This window comes from Rutilus rutilus, assembly GCF_951802725.1.
Source record: "Rutilus rutilus genome assembly, chromosome: 7".
Taxonomy (NCBI): domain Eukaryota; kingdom Metazoa; phylum Chordata; class Actinopteri; order Cypriniformes; family Leuciscidae; genus Rutilus; species Rutilus rutilus.
In genome coordinates this window covers 39,197,120-39,215,908 of record NC_140221.1, presented here as the reverse complement: position 1 = coordinate 39,215,908, position 18,789 = coordinate 39,197,120, and the positions used below count along the sequence as shown (strand labels likewise).

Here is an 18,789-nt window from a genome sequence, read left to right as displayed (position 1 = left end):
GTGAATTATTTAAATCTCTGTTAAGCCTGAGAACATACATCCATGTGAGAAATACTGTAGATCACACACCAGGGTCGAGGTCAATTCTAATTTAAATTGCAAGTAAAATCCAATTCAAATCTCATCAGCGGTAGAGCTGACAATGAAACAGAAGGTCTTCAGTGCTCTTAAGGATTGGAAATGGATGGGGGATATAACTGTAGAAATGTTGCACTATGAAATGTACATTAGAATCAGATCTGACACTTACATATATATGATTTTTGTTAAGTATACATAGGAAGGCATTAGGCATTTGTATAGTTAGATAATTATTGAAATGATTTTTCAATTATTTGTTTTAGTTATATAAAATATAAAATATTTTTTTATAACTGTATATTTGTGGTAACATTTTAATAAGCTTGACACAGAACTGGAAACTGCTTGGAATTTAATGACTGCTTTTTTTGTAATATTGAGTGTTATACAAATATATTCATAACCAAGAAAAATATTTTTTTTCTTGGGGCTTTTAAAAAGGAGCTTATAAAAGATGACTAAATTAGTATTTTTAAAAACTTTGGCAGACAAATTTCACGTGTTTCTAAATCCACTGTAAAACACGGCTTTTGCGGGGCTTATTGCTTAATTAAACTTCGTTGGAACTTTATTCATCTGTCTTCGTCTGTCAGCCCACAAATCCCCATGACAGTGACACAATAACAGTAGTATTTTTTTAAATGACACTTGCTTGACACAAAATGACACATTCTGGGATACCTGGCTAACTCAGGTTCGCACAAGTCTCCTCCTGATGCATCCTCGATAAAGAAAACATCCAGACATTTGATCTGTACTTGGCTAGATGTGAACTTTGAATTGGAACAATACTTTGACAGCAACTGATGACGTTTCACAACTCCACGAGAACACCAGTACAGACAAGAATGTATATTGAGAAATGGCTCAAGACTGAGGCTGTGTTTGAAATCGACCCCTTTATCCCCCTATTCACTATTCCCTTCTTTACTCCACTAATATAGTCCACTTGAAGGAGTAAATTAAAGGGAGTGAATTCGGACACTGAGTGTGGCGGAAGGGCTGCCGCTTTTGCATAGTTTGTGCTTGCTGTTCAATAATCATTTGAAACTGGCAGCTCCAGTAGTAATGGAAATATTTATCTTGAATGCTATCATGGAAACTTGCATGTATAAACCTTATTAAAGTATTTAATAATCAATTAAAAAGGAATTTATAACTGTATAATATTACCCTGTACCCACATTGGACCAGTGGTTTGGAAAATGGATAGACGATTCAACTGCGGGCGCCATCTTCTGGCGAGACGTGGGAATGCATTCGGCACGAATCCCTCACAGTGCATTATGGGTATTCTCTAGCCGTTGAGCATATGTTGTACACTCATTATTGCGGTGCATTATGGGAATGAATGAGTGCACTCGATAACGTCCACTATGGTTTCGGACACCAATACAAATGGCTGCCGCCTCAAATAGTGCCTTATTTAAAGGTATGGGGGTGATTTCGGACACAGCCTGAGTGAGAGTGCTTGGGTTTTATAGTGCGGTGTTTGGAGTGGTGCATGAGGGACAGGTGTGGGTTATCAGGTGCCAGGGAGGATCATGGGGAACAGTCCGTGACAGTAATTAGGTTCATTATTTTTAGGTTGGTTACCCGATGAAACATTATTACAGTGCTAAAAAGTGCAAAAGAGCAAGAGATCATTGCAGAGATGTCAGAGGTTAGTCAGAGGTTAGATTGAACGTGAATGTCAAGTAATCTTTGTATTCTGGCAGTGAAACTGTAACAGTGCTGCCAGCTGTCTGGTGTGTGAAGCGCCGCACAAAACCACACAACAGAGAGACAGAGATTTCATGCCGAAAAGAGCACTTATCCTCTAGTAATCTCTTCTAATGGGAGCAGAGCTAATACTGGAATCTAACATAAATGTCATCAGTCATATGCAGAGGCCTGTCCATGCTCTCACTTTAGAGCTGATTTCACTGGAAAACAAGAGCTCGGATGAGTGGCATTTGAATCAAGTAAGATGAAGAGCGAGCTTTTCTACCTTTCACTCATCAGTCCTGCCACCCCAGGCTGTGTAAATTGGCCTATTCTGAGACCCAGAGAAAAGAGGTTGTGACAGTTCATTGGGAATTTCATTTTTCTGGGTTGTGGAGTGAGCTATATATAACACCGTATTTTTCACCATCCTGACACGTTTGCATCATGTGGAGGCCTCTTTCTCACAGGCTTTTGTAATTGAGCCTCTGGCTAAAGTTCTTCTACTGTGTGTTTTCGATCACCTACTAATGCAATTAACGCTTATTTAAACAGCAAATGTAATGTGTGATGGGCAGCTCTGTGGAGGGAAAAGAGACAGAGGATCGGAGTGGTGCTCCGTTTATTTGATTGTAAAGAAATGCCTCCCAGGTAACTGTCTCGGCCTGTTTAAAAAGACGAGGTAAACCGAGGACATGCTTTAAATGGAGATGTCTGAAGAAAGGCATTGTGTTTGAATCATAAAACCTGCACTACATTTTATGTATGAGAGACTTTATCTACAGAACGTGCTGCACTGTTTTAGTGAGCAATAAAGATGTAAAATATACAATCTGGTTGCTGGCGTTTCCTCCAGCTGCTTTTCGTTTTCTCAGTAGGCCTATAAATCAACTCTTACAACTTTTGTCATATGGAGTATGTGAAATAAATAAATACATGATGCATGTCTATACGTTGAATGTGGTGTATTTACATGAATCTGTCTGCTTCAATTGAGCCTGAGTTTTGAATCAGACTTTAATTTTTTTTTGCTTCCCAGGCCTTGATGTTGCAGCAAAATGAGACAGAGCATTTTGAAAAACAAATGATAAAGGAAGAGTTTGATCCAGTTTTGATGCGATTTTCAAACTGTTGTAGTTTGCAGCTAAGTAAACCACAAGAGCTGCTGTTGTGTTTTATAATGTGAATGAGGTTTCTAATGTGAAAGTAAGTAATCTAGGTCTCGATTCGTGCAAAAAGAAAAGACTCCACCGAAGCTCTCATAGGCCTAACGTTACTGATCACGGCAGAAATGAAAGTGAGAGCGTGCACTTTATGACAGCTCATTGAGTCGTTTTACGGATATGATGTTTTCCAGTTTATTAAGCACCCACTGAAAAGGTGTGTATATATTTGTTTACTGTTAGTTGTAACGAGTATGTTGATGATAATGAAAGGGAGAGAGAGAGTTTATGGATAAGACTTTAATGCGCACTACTTATACTTTGTTTATTCAGCTCTTATAGTGATTCTCTGGAGTAAAACTGATGCTTCATCTTTTGTGTGATGTACAATAAACTCCATTGAACTCATCAGTGTATTTTTGACCATCATCCGGACGCGGTCCGCTACAACAGGCTTGTACTATAGTGGATAAAAGCAAGATGAAAAATAAGTTATAACCGTAATTAAACTAGACTATACCTGTTCTATTTCCATACATCATATATTCTCTGGCTCTGTAGGCATTATTGTCCGACTCCGGGTTGAAATGAACACCCCTATTGAGAGTTTCTGTTTTAATATTATTATTCCGTGAGATGAGATGGTCCTGCCAATGAGCGCGAGCTTGTGAGGCTCCGCCCTCTTTGCCGGCAGCAGCAGCTCCTAAATCTTGAAAATGTTTTACTTGATCACGGTTTCCTCAAAAATATTAAGCATCACAACTGCTTAAAGGTGCTCTAAGTGATGTTGGGTGACGTCACTTCTTGTTGACGTTCTAATTGCCAAACAAAATGGAGTCTAGCTCGACCCTCCCTCCTCCTCATCCCGTCCCCTCCCCCTCCCTCCTGTGCTTCCTGAAACAGTCATGAACTATTTAGAAAAACCAAACTGGATTTACACACCTGTCCAGCAAAAACAGAGCCACTTGAACCCTTCTGCTGACCTTTTGAACGCTTTTCCGATGTAAATTCGGGACTTCGCACGTTCCTTCTCCTTTTCCCTATTCTTTGTTATGTGTTCATCGGAACGTCGTCTTTTTGGTCGTGTGTCGGCCATATCAAAATTCTCAAGAATATACATTTTTTATTTTAAGTCGTTTTCGTTGTTTAGGACATCTCTACTCTAGCTAACTTCTCTCTTCATGCTTCTCTCTCCTCCACTCCTCACACCCCCCTTCATGTGCACGCGCACTAACCCCCCACCCCCCACCCCCCACCCCCAAATCATTCTTGTCGGTTATTGGCTGGAACACTGTTTGTAATGTTTCGTGGTCCAGGCTGGGCCAGTTTGTTTTACTTGCCTTTTGTGGAGCCTGGGCTGTCTACAGAGACCACGTTTTTTTACAGTGTGTTCAGGGGACAGGCAGCTAACGGATGGTGAGGAGATGTTTGCTATATGTGACAAAAAATGCTTTGGCCTAAAAAAACGCATGACATCTCTTAGAGCACCTTTAACATTGATGATAATAATAATAATAAATGTTTCTTGAGGTTCAAATCATGTGACACTGAAGACTGGAATATTACAATAGAAAAACTTTATTTTAAATTGTAATATTTCACATTCACAATATTACTATTTTTATTTCTTATAAGTAAAAATCTTACCAACCCCAAATTTTCATTTTCAAATTCAGTGATGCCAAATGCAATTTATTATTTTGTGTCATGTAACAATTGCAACACTCCGATTTTGAATATGCAGAATATTAAATAAGTTATGACTTTGGATTCTGAAAACTATTTGGACTATTTTTTGATACTTTAAAAGGGTGGTATAATGCCCCTTTTCACAAGATGTAAAATAAGTTCTCCCCAGAGTGTGTATGTGAAGGTTTAGCTCAAAATACCCCCCAGATTATTTTGTGTGTGTCCCTTTAAATGCAAATGAGCTGCTGCTCCTGACACAGAGGGCGGACCTTCAAGAGCTGTGTGTGTGTGTGTGTGTGTGTGTGTGTGTGTGTGTGTGTGTGTGTGTGTGTGTGTGTCAGAAACTGTTCTGCCTTTTAAGTTTAAACTGGAGTCAACAATGATGGAGAGACTCAAGAAGAAGTGACAACATGTAGAATGCAACAGGACGTTTCTGAATGGTTAGTTGATGAATTTATGTTGCTTGCATGACATGCTTGCATTTGTGTTACGTACTGTATTGCATGTGAAAAGACGGATGCGACAGCTTGAGCAGACTACAACAACTCTTCCTCTTCTCAACATGGACTCCCGGGGGCTGTCCGGGGTTTATGTAAATGTTAGGGTTAGTGATGTCACTAACCCAGGAGGAATCTTGTGTAGTCCCTACCGGCCATTTGTTGTAGTCCTTAAAAAAACGATTTCTTTAAAAGCAAATATCTTCCTTTGCTTTGAACTTTGAGCATTGTAACTTTGCAGATGTTGTTTATGCTCAAACAGCAACATTACACACTAACTAAAGTTAGAGAAGTTAAATCATAATCAACCACCCCTTTTATAGTGCCTCTTTTTTTGTTCTAGATCCCTATATGAAAAAGACCAGTGTTAACATTCTTCAAAAGTCCTCATCTCATGAAAAAAGTCAGTCATACAGGTTTGGAATGACATGAAGGTGAGTAAATGATGACAGAATATTCATTTTTGGGTGAACTATAACTTTATATTATGCATTTTTTAGAAGTTTTCAGGGGAAACTTTAGTTGACAGGTTTGATGTGGTTAAGAAAGTCTGTGTTTTTTTTGTTGGGTTTTTTTATATATAATTTGGAAATAATTATTTGAAAATGATCAGTGTAGTGTTTATGATTAATTCCAGCCTTTTTCTTTGCCCGCCTTTGTCAGCCAAGCCTGAACCTGCAGCTAGATTCAACCAGTAGGATTTTTTCCGTGGCATCTAATCTGTTGTTGTTTTCTATTTTCTCTGAATTCTGGACTCTCAATGAAATTGTTCTACATCAGAAGGTAGAGCACTTAAGCTAATGATGCAAAGCAGCTTTTTGTGAAATACCCCTGGAACAACACCGCTAAGACACTCGCATGATACTCACTGAACCAGCTTCACCCACAGGCCAAAGTCAGTCTCAGTCTATTCGTTCAGCTCTGTGTGTTTCAGAGAAGAGGGATGTAGGCTATCCGTTTCTCCAGAGAGGTCTAGTTGAGCTGTCTGCAAATTGGCTTGTTCGGCTGACCTTTCGCTTTGATTAATGCGCCTGTGCTGCCCCACTTCATTGGTGGTTAAAACTCCTCGACCGCAAAGCAGGGATGTGACAGGCTCTTTCCCATCGGCCCTGCCTGGTACTGAGGGACCTGATATTCATCTAGTGCAGTTATGTTAGAATGGTTAGGCTAGAAACGCACTGGAAAGCAGCACGCTAACAATAACCACTTTTTATCTCCTCTTTATCATGAAGCGCTAAGTGCTTTTTACAGATACAACAAATGATTAAAAGAAGTGTGTAGCATCTGTTAAAAGCCACGATGAGTTGGCCTAGAGTGTAAGAGGATTTGTGGGGGGGAAATAAAGGCTTTAAACATCTGATTAACAGCTGTGTCTGATTTGAAGTGCTCTGAGGAATATTTCTCATTCCTGGATAATCCTGTTGATCTGATCCTGATAACACAAAATATCTACAGAGCTCACAAGGCAGCACATACTGATATTCTGCTTAGGGGTTTGTTCTAATAGTGTTAACCAACTTTTTTTTTGTTTCTTCACAGGTACCGCCGCATCCTTTATCAACACCATTGTTTTGGATATAGTTTACCATTATTACACTCAAACACTCACATTTGCTTCTGTTAGTTAAGAGTTTAGAGTAAGTGGTACGTTATTTTCAAATGTGATTGAGCTTAATAACCTTTTATCATTATTCACCAGACATTTCAATTCACAACTACTGCAATACGTACAACAATCAGAGTAATACAATTTTGCCAGATTCACGTTAATTTGTTTCAGATAAAACTGAACATGCTTTTAGCGGCACTTACTGGACATTTCGATTTGAAAGTGTCACGAAACATGCAAGAACCAACATAATATCATTTTGCTGAAATGTGGCCACAGGCATGTTTTCCCATGATCCAATATTTCCTAAATGCATGTCATTGATCTTATTGTGAACAATGCATGTTTCATTTTTTTCTATTTGTTTTGACCTCGTAATCTTTTAGCAAAATGTCAACTCGGTCTTCTGGTGAAACTTCCTTAAAAATGACCTCAAGTTTGCTTTCAGATCTGCCTCCATCCAATCAACAACCAATGTATAGAACCAAGTCCCCATCCCAGATTTTTTATTTTTCGATAATATGTTTCACTTGGATGTACGTCACAATGTGAAAGAAAAGGTCTGTCAATACTTCTGTTTCGTCGCGACTTTCATATCAGCTTGACTGGCTGAGATGGGCCTTCCTCAATTTTCATATTTGTGATCAATGATTATAGGTTTTTCTTGGTCATTTTTACTCTTTTACCTGTATTTTACAGTCATTATTTCGGTTTCATTCATAGGTTTAATAAGGCCAAATCTAAATCTTTCGATGACCCCTGGTTGGCTATCACTACCTTAATCCTAAATATAAAACTTCTTTTAACTAATTAAACCAATATAAACATTCAAAATGTAACAAATAGTGAAGAAATCATCTTGATATTTGGACACCATTTTTTTTCTTCCTTATATGTATTTGCCTACTGAATTTGTGATGGGTGGTGTCTTGAATATATATTATATACTTTTATTATACACTCACCTAAAGGATTATTAGGAACACCTGTTCAATTTCTCATTAATGCAATTATCTAATCAACCAATCACATGGCAGTTGCTTCAATGCATTTAGGGGTGTGGTCCTGGTCAAGACAATCTCCTGAACTCCAAACTGAATGTCAGAATGGGAAAGAAAGGTGATTTAAGCTATTTTGAGCGTGGCATGGTTGTTGGTGCCAGACGGGCCGGAGTATTTCACAATCTGCTCAGTTACTGGGATTTTCACGCACAACCATTTCTAGGGTTTACAAAGAATGGTGTGAAAAGGGAAAAACATCCAGTATGCGGCAGTCCTGTGGGCGAAAATGCCTTGTTGATGCTAGAGGTCAGAGGAGAATGGGCCGACTGATTCAAGCTGATTGAAGAGCAACTTTGACTGAAATAACCACTCGTTACAACCGAGGTATGCAGCAAAGCATTTGTGAAGCCACAACACGCACAACCTTGAGGCGGATGGGCTACAACAGCAGAAGACCCCACCGGGTACCACTCATCTCCACTACAAATAGGAAAAAGAGGCTACAATTTGCACGAGCTCACCAAAATTGGACAGTTGAAGACTGGAAAAATGTTGCCTGGTCTGATGAGTCTCGATTTCTGTTGAGACATTCAGATGGTAGAGTCAGAATTTGGCGCAAACAGAATGAGAACATGGATCCATCATGCCTTGTTACCACTGTGTAGGCTGGTGGTGGTGGTGTAATGGTGTGGGGGATGTTTTCTTGACACACTTTAGGCCCCTTAGTGCCAATTGGGCATCGTTTAAATGCCACGGCCTACCTGAGCATTGTTTCTGACCATGTCCATCCCTTTATGACCACCATGTACCCATCCTCTGATGGCTACTTCCAGCAGGATAATGCACCATGTCACAAAGCTCGAATTATTTCAAATTGGTTTTTTGAACATTTTGAGATCTGGTGACTGTGGGGGCCATTTTAGTACACTGAACTCATTGTAGTTCAGTGTACTAAAATGGCCCCCACAGTCACCAGATCTCAACCCAATAGAGCATCTTTGGGATGTGGTGGAACGGGAGCTTCGTGCCCTGGATGTGCATCCCACAAATCTCCATCAACTGCAAGATGCTATCCTATCAATATGGGCCAACATTTCTAAAGAATGCTTTCAGCACCTTGTTGAATCAATGCCACGTAGAATTAAGGCAGTTCTGAAGGCGAAAGGGGGTCAAACACAGTATTAGTATGGTGTTCCTAATAATCCTTTAGGTGAGTGTATATTATAATTTATGACCTTTTATTCCTGCATTTGGGCCTTACTTCTAAACTGTTGATGATGAAATGTTTTTTGTAGGTGGGATATTCATCTGAAACATTCTTCAAATATATCTATCATCTAGAAAATCATATGAGTTTGAACCAACATTAGGGTGAGTAAATGATGAAAGAATTTTCATTTTCTCGTCAACTATGTCTTTAAGTTTAGAACAACTTTTTGTGAGTTACTCTCCAATGCTGAAATCTGAAAGCAAAGTTTTTACACTATTCTTTTGCAAACACTGGGAAATGCAAATCTATTTGAGATTAGAATCTCAATCCATTTTTTCCCCAGGAAGTATCTCAAACCAGAGTGAAGTTTAAGACCTTTGCTCTGGACATCAGATAAGATCACTCATGCTAGATTAAAAGCACAAATACACCTGAGCTGGACAAGTTTGAGATCCAATTACGTGAAGTGCAATTTCCAAATTGGATTCACCTGACTAGAGACTCCATATACAGGACTGTGCCCCTTTAAATTACACAGCCATCCTGTCTCTGGTGTCAGCTAGACGACCAGAATTAGGGACTCAGGAATGGATAATCTTGTTTGCTTTTTCCTCTCTTGTATTATGACAAATTAAAGAGGTCTGAAAGCCATATTTCTCAGAGTGCCTCCTTAGCTTGTTATTACCTAACAGACTGAGGAATTGATTAGTATTGATTTTCTGTCACGCATTCTCTCGGTTGCGGTAAGGCCTTCAAGGACCTGGACTAAAGGTGAACTCATGTTCTGGTTAAAGTATCTGACCATGGAAAAAGCGATTTAGACATCATTCACTTCTCATGCACCAGGAGGCCAAAGCTGAAGGGAAAATGTTCTTTGCTTTTTGACCCTACAAACAGTTATGTGCATTCAGTGATGTTCGATTGGTGATTATGCTCTCAAATAAAGGCTTTTTGCCATCTAAACCTTTCAGAAAGCATCCAAACATGAAAGAGCTGCTGTAGAAGTGAGTCTTTGCCAGATAATGTAAGATGAGCAAGGTTAGATTATATAAATTCTCCTTCGGCTAAAGTCCAGTGGCTCAGACGTGTTTCCTTATAGGAAATGAAGACAGCATTTATTGTCCAAATTCCTGCCAGCTCTCTCTGATCCTCCAGCTAAGAGAGGAGATATGGTCTGTTAGCCATTAGAGACTTTTTTGTGAATTTCGGTTCCATTTTTGGCTGGGTTTTTTTTGTCGTCGTCATGGCGACAGGATTAGTGGGTTTTTAGGGAGCATTCTCTGGCAAACAAACCATTCCCTCTGGCTCAGTGCGGTGGGTAAGTGTGGAACGTTGATGTTTTGGGATGTACGAACACAGATGGTGACGGATACGGACAGGTTGATGGAGGAGGTATGAATTGTCATTTCCTTTTCATTAACAGGGAGTATGGGGTAAAAAAAAGAAAGTTATTTCCACTTTCTGGAAGCTTTCTCATACTCCATTTCTTAAAAGAAGGTAGGATAAAACAATGGGTTGTGACCGAAGCCAAAACATAATTTACTGCATGGGTAATCACCATAAATGTGTTTTTATTTCAGGGCATACATATTTGTTCTTGGATATCATCCTTTCTTGAACATTTTTGTGGCTTGATTTAAGATACGGTTTGGATTACCACGCAGATTGTTTTATTTGCTTATATTTTAATATCTTTATAAAAACTTTACATGATATTTATGATTGCTTATTTTGGTATTATGGTTGGTTTTATTCCAGTACAACCAATCCACTAATGGAATGCCGTGTGGCTGGATCTCTGTGGATTCCGCGCAATCAAGGGTAAGTAACATAGAATGCTATGCTAATGTTCCCAATGGAGGCAACTACTCTACTTTTCGTGGCAACATCCATGTTTTATCGCAAATTAGATTATAGGCCAAGTGGCTTGAATTAATTGTTTTACAGAAATCAACTCCTGCCGATTTGTTTCAGAATCTAACCAGAGCTAAAACGTTCTAAGACAAAGAACAAGCCTGAATGATTTTAACGAATAAATTTAGTTTGTCAGTAAAACGCATGCTTAATATATATTGCTACGGCTCTTTTCCCTTACAAGCGTCTAAATAAATGTTTCCACTTTGCAGTAAGCTCCACACTCATTAGGGTTGTCTTTGATCCAAAGTTCTTTGTAGTTTTACCGCTTTTAGAGTGCATTGTTGTGTAATACGCGCATGAATTCATTATTGGGACCTTTCTATGGTGTCTGCAGTGGAGGATATTTTGATATTCAAGTGGTGCCTCATTATTGATTTCCTCCTTGGCTTGCATTGCACACGAGCCGTTCAGTTAATGTGGCCTTTAGAGGAGAAAAGCACTGCTAATGATACACAAACAAGCTTGTAGGTTATATTATGTCAAATGAAATTGATGGATTTTACACAAATATGCCTTCAGAGCGCAGATATAAGAGCATTAAAGATGAAACAATATACATAATTGGTCCCTGGTGATCACATCTGATCACATTCTCATCAGCTGGTGCTTAAATGAGATGTTCAGTGATGTTGGGGCTAGCAGCTCTGAAACTCCCCAAGCGAATGGATTGAACGGTTTATTACAAACAGCACCGAAGGATTGTTGAGAAATAGAGATGTTGTGCAAATCACTGTCACAGAGTTCATCTTTTTGCAAAATGTTTGCTGTTGTTCGGTACATCAGAATGCAACAGTGAAAAGGAGAAAACATGTTCAATTCACATTTTTTCTCAAATTAAAAGAAAGGTTTGTAAAAATGAATTGGTTAGTGCAAAGGTGCAGAGGCTGTTTACTCAAACTGCAGGAAGTCTTTGTCGTTATTGTAAATGAATAGACAGAACATATTAACCTTGTGTTATATCTGCTGAACAGAAATGATAAACTTCATTTACTGTGTATTCATTTATTTATAGTGGTGGATAGTAACACAACTGCAGAAAAAGTTTTTTTTTATATTCTGTGGTCAATTGTGGTCAGAATTATTGCACCCCTTATGATCAAAGATGGCTGTAAAAATAAATCTGCATTGTTTATCCTTTTGATCTTTCATTCAAAAAAATTCACAAAAATTGAACCTTTCATTGAAGTAAAATGGATATGAAATAAATGTTTTTTACTGTTACCCGACTCTCGGACACCCCCAAAGGCCATTGTGTAATTCACACCCTGATTACAATGACTTTTTTTTTTTTTTTTTGTCTCTTACTAAAGAGAAGGGCGGTGAACGCTTTAGTATCTTAAGTAAGACAATCTTACAATGTCAATAATTCACCTCACAGGTGGAGCAGGATTTATTTCACCTTGATCAAAAACGGCTCTCTCGGGGTCTCTAGAAGGTTTTGTATTTTAGGGCCCTCAATGACCCTCTTCTTGTGTGATCCACACCGGTACTTTATCAGAGAGCGTTCAGCTTCACCCTGTCCCCAACCCTTTCATGTTAATGTCCTCTGAATAATTTATCTTTTGTCCTCTCTCCCTTTCTCTCTACCTCTCTCGCTTTCCTTCCTCCTCTTGTATACAAATCAAAGGCTTTTTTCCCTGGGGACATTTTTTGATTTACAAGCAAACTTCTCTATATTGTCGTGGATGGGGGGTTTTCTGTGACTCATTGCGCACACATTAAGCTTTCTTTAGGACAGCAGACTACAGTGGCTCTGGTATTGCATGTCTGTTTAGAGATAACGTGTCAAACTGAGAACGATGCAGAAGTGTATCTGAACGCAGAACACAAACATCCTTATTGTAACTCAAACTTCCTCCCTCTTAACCAGGTCAGTGCGATAGTGCAAGGTTTATTGGTCTGATGCCCTGTATTGGTTGGGATCTTATAAAGTTCACATCATTTCTTATCATATTCTGATGTTTAAAGACCTCAGGAAATATGGCGCTTATTCAATGTGTTTTAGTTTTTAAGTCATCAATTTGCTAGTGTACACCTAAACATTGACAAAATGAACTTTTAGTGGACATATATATCTTAAATGTACAGTTTTTATCTTCTAAAAAATGGACCACAATATTAATTACAGCTGTGGCATATATAAATCATATTGTTGAAGGAAGGGAGGAAGAGAGAAAGAAATACAAGCCAAACGTACTGTTTCAACAGGAAATACTTCTCTATTAACTGACAGAGAACTTGTTGTGTATTCATTCACTGGGGTTTTAAAACCGAGCACTTTTATTTGAGGTGTTATAGCATCAATGTTGTATCACAGTATTGTTGAATCTGTGTACATATGTTGAATTAAACTCTATTCTTCTGTTTGGATTCGAGTGCAAGTCTGTCTGACGAAAGAAGCAAAACCTGCTGCTTACAGTGACTTGCATATTTTTTGTAAAGCCAGGGCTGTTTGCACCAGCAGCCATATCACTCTGTAGCCCAAGACTGGTTGTCCACTGAATCTAAGCAGGGTTGAGTCTGGTCAGTACCTGGATGGGAGACCCCCTGGGAAAACTGGGTTGCTGATGGAAGAGGTGTTAGTGAGGCCAGTAGGGGGCGCTCACCCTGTGGTCTGTGTGGGTCCTAAAGCCCCAGTATATTGATGGGGACACTATACTGTCAAAAAAAGCACCATCCTTTGGATGAGACGTTAAACTGAGGTCCTGACTCTCTGTGGTCATAAAAAATCCCAGGATGTCCTTCGAAAAAGAGTAGGGGGCCAAATTTGGCCACAAATCACACCATGGCCTCTTAATCATCACCATATATATACTGATTGGCTTCATCACTCCATCTCCTATCCACCAATGAGGAAATTAGTCTTTACATGAGGAAAGACGCATTTTCTCCAAATGACTCGTGCTTGGAATGAAGTGCAACCTGAGGGAAAGAATGGAAAATATCAAAATTTCTCAGTGCTCAAAAACAGTTTCAGTCAGGTATTTTAAGCTGAAGTCATGTTTGCAGTTTATTTAATTTAATAGACTATTGGCACACTTCGAGCAGACGGGGCCAGTGATGTCATCACAGCAGCTGTCCCCGTTTTCATGCTGGTTTTGGCAGACTTTGTCTCAAATTTAACTGGCCCACTTATTGCCCCACCTGTCCAATGCACCAGTACTGCGATGGTACCAATGCATCAGTCTAGATTGACTCATTTAGACCAGTATACAGTTTATCCAAATCTACATGCTTTAAAAAAGACTATTATAATAGTCTTTTTTAAAGCAACCCAATGCTGGGTTGTTTCAACCCGACTTTGGGTCAAATATGGACAAACCCAGCTGTTGGGTTGAATTTTTAACCCAACATTTGGGTTTGTCCATATTTGACCCCAAATTGGGTTAAAACAACCCAACATTTTTTAGAGTGCGTGCTAAATCCAGACCCCTGGCTTGCTGCCCATATAAATATGAACATTTGGCATGCAGCATGAAAGGTTTAAGGGACAATTTGAGACGGAGCACCAATTAATTGCAATCAAACCTGTCCACTACATCTGATATTAATCTAACATTCCCTCTTAAATAAACACAACACATTGTCGTCTTTGGCTTGCTTAGGGTTTGAAAGACACTTAATGAGATAGTTCACCCAGAAATGAAAATTTTCTGTTAATTTACTCACCCTCAGGCCATCCAAGATGAAGGTGTCATTTTTTCTTCAGTAGAAGAGTAAAGAAGATATTTAGCTGAAACTTTGATCCTCTGTGATTCATATAGTGCAAGTCAATGGCTAATGTCACAAAAAAAAAAAAAAAGAATAGCCATGACTCCTGATGATTTACTGAGGTCTTAAGAATTGGTCTCATTTATCAGCATGTCTTGTTATTTTCATGTTTATTACCGTGAAGCTGCTTTGATACAATCTGTATTGTATAAAGCGCTATATAAATAAAGGTGACTTGACTTATAATGAATAACACAAAACTGGTTTCAGGTCAGCGTGCAAGGTTGGCGAGCATTGTCACCGTCCAGGTTTAAGGTCATGAGCATTGTCTTTGGGCTGAATGGAATCAATATGATTGCCTGGTGTTTTGTAATTAATCTGCAGAGGGCCTTGGAGGTACCAGAGGCCCAGAGGAAGACAGGATGAAGGACACACTAATTAAGGCCCGCGTAAGACCACAGGACGTTCGCTGCTGTGCTGTGCCTGCTGCCTCTGAGTTTGATTGTTATTCATCTTGAATGCTGCCCGATGACTTGAATATGTGGGCTAAATATGTACATACTAATGCAGTCTGGGGTGCACAGCAATCTGACTCAGATGGGTATTATACAGGTCTATTTTAACCACTGTATGTGGCTAAATGGTTAGCGCGTGGTCTATTCGCATTGAATGCATGCCCAGAGGAACATTTTATTGCTCGGGTTACTGTTTCATAGCTCAGGAAGTCTTAAAGGAGTTTAAAAGTCAACCTAGTCTCTGATATTTTTCTTATATTCCTTATGACAGTACAACTAGAAACAAATTGTGTGTGTGTGTATATATATAGTTTAAAAGTTTGGGTTCTGGCAAGTGTTCACCAAGGCTGCATTTATTTGATCAAAAATACAGTAAAAATGGTAACATTGTGAAATATTAATACAAGAATTGTTTTCTATTTTAAAATGTATTCATGTGGTGGTAATACTGAATTTTCAACAGCCATTACTCCAGTCTTCAGTATCACACGATCCTTCAGAAATCATTATAAGATGTAATGTGTCTTATTTTTGTGCTGCTTAATGTTTTTGTGGCAACTGCAAATGATCATTTTTTCAAGATTTTTTGATGAACAGAAAGTTCAAAAGAACAGCATTTATTTAAAATAGAAATCTTGAATGTCTTTATCACTTTTGATCAATTTAATGTATTCTTTCTGAATAGAAGTATTAATATATAAATATATATTATACGATATATTTGTTATCGTTTTTTGTTGCTGTTATTGTCTTTTTCAGTTTATTATGATGTATTAAGGTTACTATAATTTTGTGCCACACACTGTCCACTAACCCAAAACCCTTCAACTTTTAGAGTAAAGTTTCAATCCAGCTCAAAGCGGAGTGCAGAGTTGAATGCCTGTGTAATCCATCCCATGTGTTGGCTTTCCTGAAAGCACACATATAAAACCACTCTTGCGGAGGGACCCTACAGCGAGCCTGTGAGTAATGCCACCAGTTTGACTCTTTTGCAGCAAGCCTGTGCCAAGCTAATGAATAATGCCGATGGCTACACGCAAACCTCTTCCTCAGGATTTGAAAGATGTGTTCTCCACAACGTTGCAGCCAGCAGCACACAAGAGTTTTTTCTCGGAAATGCAGAAAAGGCTGTGTGTGTTTGTGTTTTAACAGATTGCATGCTGTTGATTTATTTCATAACTTTTAAAGCGAGGTGATGCTGCCGCCCACAGCCGCGAGCCTGTTGTTTCTGTTTCTCTTCACTCGGGTCTGAGTTTACTCTTCGTCAAATAAAAAACAGAAGAAACAGGACCGCCATACAGCGCTGGGTCTGTGGGAGGCTTTGAAAGCAGTCCAGGTGTCTCAAATGAGGAAGAGCAACACACTGGATTGGTTTAGGAAAGTGGGTAAGTGCAGTAAACACATTAATCTCTTTGTTTGTCAAAATGTTTGGCCTTGATTTTAGTCTCTTTTTTGGGGGGATTAGTTTATCTTAGGCTCATCAGCCAGGTCATTGCTGTTTTCTGCAGGAGCCCCTGGCAGCCTGACGCTGCCATCATGCCATCATCTCTGAAACTGGCATCTATGTTGTCCACAGTAGCAGCTGTGACTCGCCTCGGGGACGGAGCACTTGTCTCACCGCACATGGTCACGTAAGACCGAATTAAAACCAATGCCAAATACAGTAACTGAGACACAGAGGACATACTGTAGAGGACATTGACTTTCCTTCACGGTGCGAGTTTCACATGAAAATATTGAATGTTTCTCTTCTGTCTCTCAGAGAAATGATTGACCATTTGAAACCTTCCTTCTGCTGTCATGATGTTCTTTCTCCCCATATTTTGAAACAAATTTTTGATTCGGTTGGACCATGTCGGGAACTATCCCTGATAGCCTAAAACAAGCTACTGTTACACCTCTTCTCAAGAAACCTTCACTTGATGATAGGGATTTTAATCATTTTCGACACTTCCTTTTATTACCGAAGCATTGGAGAAAACTGTTCTCATTCAACTCCAGTCTTTTCTTAGCTCAAATCAAATTTTTGAAACTTTCCAGTCTGGCTTTAAACCTCTGCACAGCACCGAGTCGGCTTTATTATGGGTTTTTAACGATATACTGTTAGCGACTGACTCTGGTGACTCTGTGATCCTAATACTGTTAGACCTAACCTCGGCTTTTGATACAGTTGATCATAAAATTCTCTTATCCTGACTAGAATGTTTTGTGGGCATCCAGGGAACTGTCCTCAGTTGGTTTAAATCATATTTAACGAATAGAAGTTTCTCTGTTAGACTGGGTAATTTTTCTCCCTTGCCTGCTCAACTCTCCTGTGGAGTGCCACAGGGTTCAGTTATCGTACCGATTATGTTTTCCCTGTATTTACTTCCTCTGGGCTCCATTTTCAGAAAGAATGGTGTATCATTTCACTGCAGATGATACCCAAATTTATTTACCTCTGAAATCTCTTTTTGCATGCCTAGATGAAGTGAAAATGTGGTTTTCTCAAAATTTCTGAATGAATCTGAAACCGAGGTTATAGACTTTGGCCCCCATGAAAACTTTAAGAGCAGTAACATTGACCTGGATTACCATGCTCCTTTTACTTCATCCTGCATTAAGAACTTAGGTGTTTTCTGGGATCAGAATCTCAAATTTGAAAAACAAATAAATGCTGTGATTAGTTCTTGTTTCTTCCAGCTACGTCTTCTCTCTAAGATTAAATCCTCTCTGTCTGAGAAAACCTTAGAGATTGCTATCCATGCGCTCATTACATCTCGTTTGGATTATTGCAACTATGCAACATTATTTACTATGGCATGACCAAATACTCTATTGGTCGTCTCCAATTAATGCAGCTGCAAAGTTACTCAAAAGAAAACGTAAATTTGATCATGTTTCTACAATTTTGAAATCTCTGCATTGGCTACCTGTGCATTTTAGAATTGAGTTTAAAATTCTTCTCTTTGTTTTTAAATCCTTAAATAATCTGGCACCGAGCTATTTGTCTGAGCTACTCTGTCCAAACAATCCCACACGAAATCTGAGGTCTGGTGATAAGAGACTTTTATCTGTCCCCAGATCACGATTAAAGCATAGAGGAGATAGAGCCTGTGCTATTGCCAGCCCTGGCTGTGGAACAGCCTTCTGGTTTACATCAGATCGGCACAGTCTTTAACTGTTTTTTACGGTGACCGGGAGGGGACATATTTGGTTCACTTAGTTTTGTCGTGGCCACAACATATAAACTCGTGGCAACCTGATATTAAGTCGTGGGAACGTCATAATATCTCGTGGGCACGAGATCGTATGTTGAGCGAACGACATCCGTTTCTCGTGGCCACGATTTAATATGTTGAGGGAACGACATCTGTTTCTCGTGGCTACCAGTTTTATAAAATGAACCAAAACGGGACTTTATTCGTGACCTGAGTAGCCTATTTCATTTAAGCCAGCAAATTTCCGACGAAAAAGCCCATTCAACTTAAGAATGCGCTTCAGGTGTCTTTCACTTACGTACCCATGTCTTAATGCCAGAGACCGCACTAAATCTTTATATGACATTCCTAATTCAAAGTAAAATGTTATTTCATCAGTCATCTCCGACTGCTGTATATGTACAGTATTGACCGGTGTGGTACCCTCAACATAACTCGTGTATAACTCGTGTAAAAATATATCGTTCCCTCAACATATGATCTCGAGGCCGC

General features: G+C 39.2%; 1 long non-coding RNA gene across 1 annotated transcript; it reads left to right on the top strand.

Annotated features, from left to right (window-relative positions):
* Positions 1–10,731: 10,731 nt before the first annotated feature.
* LOC311294005 lies at positions 10,732–17,845 on the top strand. Its single transcript, XR_014628002.1, has 4 exons — positions 10,732–10,775; positions 15,933–16,059; positions 16,309–16,482; positions 16,606–17,845. It is a non-coding gene; the product is annotated as an uncharacterized lncRNA (long non-coding RNA).
* Positions 17,846–18,789: the final 944 nt, after the last annotated feature.